Source organism: Dermacentor silvarum, chromosome 4 (assembly GCF_013339745.2).
Source record: "Dermacentor silvarum isolate Dsil-2018 chromosome 4, BIME_Dsil_1.4, whole genome shotgun sequence".
Classification (NCBI taxonomy): domain Eukaryota; kingdom Metazoa; phylum Arthropoda; class Arachnida; order Ixodida; family Ixodidae; genus Dermacentor; species Dermacentor silvarum.
In genome coordinates this window covers 172,665,149-172,670,778 of record NC_051157.2, presented here as the reverse complement: position 1 = coordinate 172,670,778, position 5,630 = coordinate 172,665,149, and positions in this window count along the sequence as shown.

Sequence of the window (5,630 nt, the reverse complement as noted above, 5' to 3'; positions counted from 1 at the left end):
AAAGACGGTTGCAAGTCGAGGAACGCGTTTTACTGCTGAAGCTCAAGCTTCAAGAGCAGACAACAAGTTTGAACGTGCGACTACCGGTGAGCAACCTCAACCTAATTGAGGAAGAAAGGATACGCGTCGAGGCTGTTCGTCTAGCGGAACCTGCTGCAGCTAAGCAAGATTTCGAAGAGAGGGCAGCAGAGAAAAAAGTAGATTCACCTCGCAACTATAGTGAATCGATAATCACAAATGTTACCAGAGATCGCCAGGCAACAGACATGATGCATTCCGAGAAACCGAGCAATGAGAAAGCCAGCAGATACCCGAAGCGTCCCGGATTTAAGGCAACGCGTAAGGGCAGGAAGAACTTGCACAGAATTAGTAAGGGCAGGAAGAACTTGCACAGAATGCGTAAGGGCAGGAAGAAGATTCAAAGGCGATGGAAAGGAAAACAGCGTCATAAAACGCAGGTACATGACAAGATGCAGGCGTCCAGGAAAAAGTTGAAGAAGCCAGAGTTCTACCCAAGCCATTCCAAGCCGTACAAGCAATCTGTAGGCGTAGGAAAGAGAAAGAAACAGGCTAGAAGTAGACAAGCATGGGAGCTCCGGAAAAAGCGGAAAAAATTGTGCATATGCAACGGATAGGATAAAAAGGAATACTATTTAGGAATGGCCTCGGACAATTGAATTGTCAGTTACAAATGTGTGCAGAGAAAAAGTTCAGTCATGTAGAGTGATTGGAACATTGAATTTGTCAACATTGCGAAAAGTGCAGTGCATTATGAGGTGTAAAGTGAAATTACCGGACAACAAGAAAGAACTCGCTGACGAACAGACGAACTGCGCACTGTGTTGTGTGTTACTCATATTCAGTCGACGCGTCCTACTTCACCACCGCGTCGTTCTTGAACAGGGGGGAAGTGTGGTAGGAGGACGACAACTTAATATTTGTGATCGGTGTGCGGAACCGATATTTGAAGAGCGCGGGCTTTTCCGTGCTTGTGCTCGGCGTGCGGGGCCGAAAAGCGCGGGAGTGAGCGTCGCTGGTGCGCGTGGTCGGTGCGCGTGCCGGGAGACACCATCTGGAACGACGGGGCAGCCAGGCTGACAGAACGGGCAGTGCAGCGAGATGGAGCGGACCGAACGCCGGCCCACGTCCCGGCATCCCGGTCCTGCACTGTGAACTGGGCACCGCCCCGGCTTCTACCATCGACGCGGGTCCTGCGGAGCTGGGCCTCGTTCCCGCTCGCACGACCGCTGCCGTGCTGCCGGGCTCGGGCCACGACCCAGAGCCCCCTGGTCCTGTTCCGAACCGGGCGCCGCCCCGGCTTCTACCATCGACGCGGGTCCTGCGGAGCTGGGCCTCGTTCCCGCTCGCACGACCGCTGCCATGCTGCCGGGCTCGGGCCACGACCCAGAGCCCCTGGTCCTGTTCCGAACCGGGCGCCGCCCCGGCTTCTACCATCGACGCGGGTCCTGCGGAGCTGAGCCTCGTCCCCGCTCGCACGACTGCTGCCGTGTTCCAGGCTCGGGCTACGACCCAGAGCCCTGGTCCTGTTCTCCGAACCGGGCGCCGCCCCGGCTTTCGCCCACTGCTGTGCTGGGCTTCGCCCCGGCTCTCATCCCACCGCTACGGTGCCGAGCTCGGGCTATGACCCAGAGCTCAAGCTCCGGAACCGGGCTACGTCCTGGAGCCATCCTGAGCTTCAACCGCCGCCCGTATACCCACCGCCGTCAGAGCCAAGTCCGCCGAGCCGTCGCCACGAGGCCGGACTCCTGTGTAGAATTGTGAGTGCTCGAGCGTGACACTTAACCAAGTTCATCTGTATAGTTTATATGTTATTGTATTCGTCCCATGTGCCGTTCGTGTCATAAATACGTCTCTTTGTGTCTCTGGTTGCTTTCTTGTGCGTCTGGCTAACCTGCGCCCACAACATAATCATCACACCCATCAACCGGATTACGTGTGGTCAAAAACTTTTTGAAAATATTATCTTTCTTTTGTATCATTTTGAGGCAGTGGTTTGTTATCCAAGGTTTTCGGGACCGGTTTGCTTTTCTGATTGAAACTAAAGGAAATGATTGATCACAGGCTTCCTTAAATAACGATAGGAATGCTTTGTATGCCTCGTCAGACGTCTTTGAGGTATATACAATATCCCAAGCTATATTATTTGACCTAGTGCGGAAATTTTCTAATGTATTTTGATTGATTTTCGAACCTTGCGATCAATAGAAGATCCTTTTCTGACAGCTTGGTAATATTTGTTGAGCAAAAAAATCGGCAAGTAGCCAGTGATGGGTGCAGTTAGAACGCCTCCTAACGTGTCATTTGGATCTAGGTTAGTATAAAAGATGAAGTAGTGTGGTTGAATTAGGCGTTATACGTGTAGCCGCTTTGATTACATTAGTGAAGCCATGTGATTGCAATATTGTTTCAAAATTGTGGTGCGATGTTGATACCTTTAACATATCTATGTTGAAATCACCACCAAGGATAAGTGTCAGTTTATTTTGGTTTGCATAATTAAGTAACTTATCAACATGATCAAAGAAGGTGGATGAACTTCCGTCAGGTGGTCGGTACATCACCGCAAAGGCGAATTTTCTTTTTTTTTACACCTCACAACAAGGCTTTCAGTGTCATTGGTAATAAAAAAAACATGTCGAGCAATTCGCACTCAATGGATCGCTTCCACGTCTCCTCCACGTCTGGTTGTCCGGTTTAAAAAAAAATGTTGTGTAGTCTGCTTCCATTATGACATCAGTTTCTGACTCGAACCAAGCTTCAGTTAACAATATGATATCAAACTGGAAATGAAAATTTTGCAATAACACTTTTAATTCATCTTCTTTATTACGTGCGGATCTCATGTTTAAGTGAAAACATGTGAAACCTTTTACTTTCTCAGAGACGAAAATCTTATTCATGTCATCACAGTGTGTCATCATTTTGGATGCGGCTTTTTTGCTTGAGGACTGCTATTTGAAATCTACTGAATCTTGCCAACATCACGAGTGTTTCGTACATAGAGTATGTTAGCTTGTTCAGCTTTGCGAGCTAGTGTTTTCCCGTCTTTCCTCCAGACAAACTTCCATCCACAAGCTTTCTTCTTCTGAATTGTCATCACCAACAAACGCTTCAAAGATGGACAGAGATGTTCATTCACATAAATTCAGGAGCTATAAGTGTGAACGAGATCAGTCATTGTTAGGCGAGACTTTCTGGCCTTATGAAGAAACGAGTCACGTTTGCGCCTGCACCTGAACTGTACTATAATGTTAGAGCAAGAGCCTTCAATGCGAGTTTTCACTCGATGCACTGCTTCGATGTCGTCCGACTTAACTGGCTCATTTAGCAATGTTCCAATCTGACATAGAGTCGTTGCGAGGTTCTCATTTTCCTCCTGGATTACTCCTTTTATTTCGTTGTGGCATTTTCTAGAATATTGCTCGCTCGCCGTCATTCTCTGGTCATGTTTCTCGAGCTCCTTTTTTAGGTTTTGATAGTCACTCATCAAAGTTTCATTGAAATTTTTCAGAACCTCATTTTCTTTCTCCAACGATTTGTTCTTTTCCACCACTTCTTCAAACCGTAAGTTGAAGTCTTCAAGGCTTTTTTCAAAGTCCCTTAGTTGCTTTCTTACATCACGTTCAAGCTTGCTTTTAAACTCCTTCAGTTCTTTCCTGAATTCCTCTTTGAATTCATCAAAGCGTGCACCCATACTGTACTCTACAAGTTATGCGCGTGCAAGAAGACAGTTACTGGAAGCAGCGAGATCGGCCGAACAGGGCACCAAAGAGACTAAGTATATTTTAAAGAACACCAACCTGTTGCGAGCAAAGAAAACGTATGCGCGCTTAGGGCAGGTGTTCGCTGGTCGTCTCGCTGCTGCCAAGTGAACAGATCCAGCGACGAGCTTGGCTTGTGTAGCTTGCAGCGGCGTCCAGGAGTCGGCGCAGATCACCTCAGTAGAACCACGCCCCCCGGTCACCAGAGCACGTGGCGAAATTGGGCAGCGTCGGTCCAGTACTTATCTGTTGCGAGCAAAGAAAACGTATGCGCGCATAGGGAAGGTGTTCGCTGGTCGTCTCGCTGCTGCCAAGTGAACAGATCCAGCGACGAGCTTGGCTTGTGTAGCTTGCAGCGGCGTCCAGGAGTCGGCGCAGATCACCTCAGTAGAACCACGCCCCCCGGTCACCAGAGCACGTGGCGAAATTGGGCAGCGTCGGTCCGGTACTTATCTGTTGCGAGCAAAGAAAACGTATGCGCGCATAGGGAAGGTGTTCGCTGGTCGTCTCGCTGCTGCCAAGTGAACAGATCCAGCGACGAGCTTGGCTTGTGTAGCTTGCAGCGGCGTCCAGGAGTCGGCGCAGATCACCTCAGTAGAACCACGCCCCCCGGTCACCAGAGCACGTGGCGAAATTGGGCAGCGTCGGTCCGGTACTTATCTGTTGCGAGCAAAGAAAACGTATGCGCGCATAGGGAAGGTGTTCGCTGGTCGTCTCGCTGCTGCCAAGTCATCATCATTATCTCGCTGCTGTCAGGTCGTCTCGCTGCCACTCCCCTGCCTTTCGTCACGTCTCCGCCGTCACCGCTGGTCCGGCCCAACGAGCAGCTTGCGTTATCTCCTTGCTGTCTGCGGCGTTGGCCTAACGCTTCAATGCCGGCAGGCCGCCAAATTTACTTCGTCATTCCGATCGCTCCGAGATAGCGCCAGAGTAGGGCGCGTCGTCTATTCAACGATGATGTCATCGATAAGGCATGCGGTGAGCGCGTCAAAACAAAGCACTGCATGAGCGGAGGTCTGTCTGCGGCGGCTGCTCTGAATCGCGCCCACGCGTCACCCGCGCGCTGCCTCAGCCTCTCGCGATCTCCCGATTGGCGAGTCAGTCACGCCACACTTCGCTCTGTTTGCAACGTGTCTCACGATGCATATTATCCGCGCCAGCCTATACAGGCTGTTTCTTTTAGCTGCACCAAATTTTTAAAATTAGAAAAATGTAAATCTTCGTCATGCTATTATATTTACCATTCGAGTGTACGGATTGGCGGCCTCTAGATACAGAACAATTCCCGCACTTACGTGCGTAATTAGCGAAGTTACGCTAATAAACTTTCTAATTATCAACAATAAGTGGCTATAGCAAATGAGTAATGTTATGATCGGCAAGGAATTCGACAGGTCAATGGGGGAAACCAAACCCGCGCACGTTCCCGTGTCGGGGCAATTATCTACATCCCCAAGAGGCGGTTGTGATCTTCCTGGAAACTACCTCTCAGATGTGGGAAACAAGCCCGAGCGCCTTTCCCGTGACGACATAATCCCCTTCATCCTCGAGAAAGCGTCACACCTCTACGACCTGAGCAGACGAAAAAGGCGAGCTACCAAGAAAGAGGACCCAAGGGAGAGAAGGTCGTCAACTTGACCACCCGATGGAGGACTGACACTTCCACAAGTTCCCCGAAGGAGACATCGGCCAACACAAGACCACGAGGGGTTATTTATGGCCGTCCTGGCCCCCGTGTTAATGAGAATCGCTCGAGACTAGGATAGAGTCAAAACCATGTACCAATGAAGTAAATACAATCTTTTCTATTTTTCATGATAACGATGCCCGCCTTCATCGCCGTCTCCT